The sequence below is a fragment of the Penaeus monodon genome, chromosome 27, assembly GCF_015228065.2.
Source record: "Penaeus monodon isolate SGIC_2016 chromosome 27, NSTDA_Pmon_1, whole genome shotgun sequence".
NCBI classification, from domain to species: Eukaryota; Metazoa; Arthropoda; class Malacostraca; order Decapoda; family Penaeidae; genus Penaeus; species Penaeus monodon.
The window spans coordinates 13862906-13863439 of NC_051412.1; the positions used below are offsets into that span (position 1 = coordinate 13862906).

Consider the following 534-nt stretch of genomic DNA (forward strand, 5'->3'; position numbering starts at 1 on the left):
TGCCTATATCAAAGGTTCCTTTTTCTTTATAAGCTGCTTTTATGTTATAATTAGCTCAAGCTTTTGATCATGGAATATTTATTATTTAGGCCTGCATAACATTTACTAATGATACAATGAATTTTGTAAAAACACATGGTTACTATTTTACAAAATAAAATGGAACTTAGAACATCCTTACTTTTGACATCTAGCCTTATATACTTCTGTGTTCACATTGAGAGAGGTTACCAGTCTTGCCAAGTATCTGCTTCCAAAAGACCAGGTTGGTATTCATGCCAGTGGATGCCACCACAACTTTCTCTTGAGTGCAATTATTCTATGCAATGACCGATGCCTGATCACCATAATTTTCTTCTGACATTCCGTAATGGGTAAATTTTTTACTACAACCCCTATACTAACATTCCAATAAATTAACTCACTGATGCTGGAATTGCATGAATACATAAGCTATGTCCACTATGATTTTAGCATAACAATTTTGTGCACATGCAAATGGCTCCTGTTTTCCTTTTTTTTAGGGGGGGGGAC

The 534-nt window shown here is 34.8% G+C and overlaps 1 protein-coding gene across 1 annotated transcript in view; it reads right to left on the minus strand.

The window, feature by feature from the left end:
- Positions 1-534, minus strand: part of LOC119590588 — a gene marked incomplete at both ends in the record, with an annotated part of 17691 nt that overhangs the window by 16526 nt on the left and 631 nt on the right.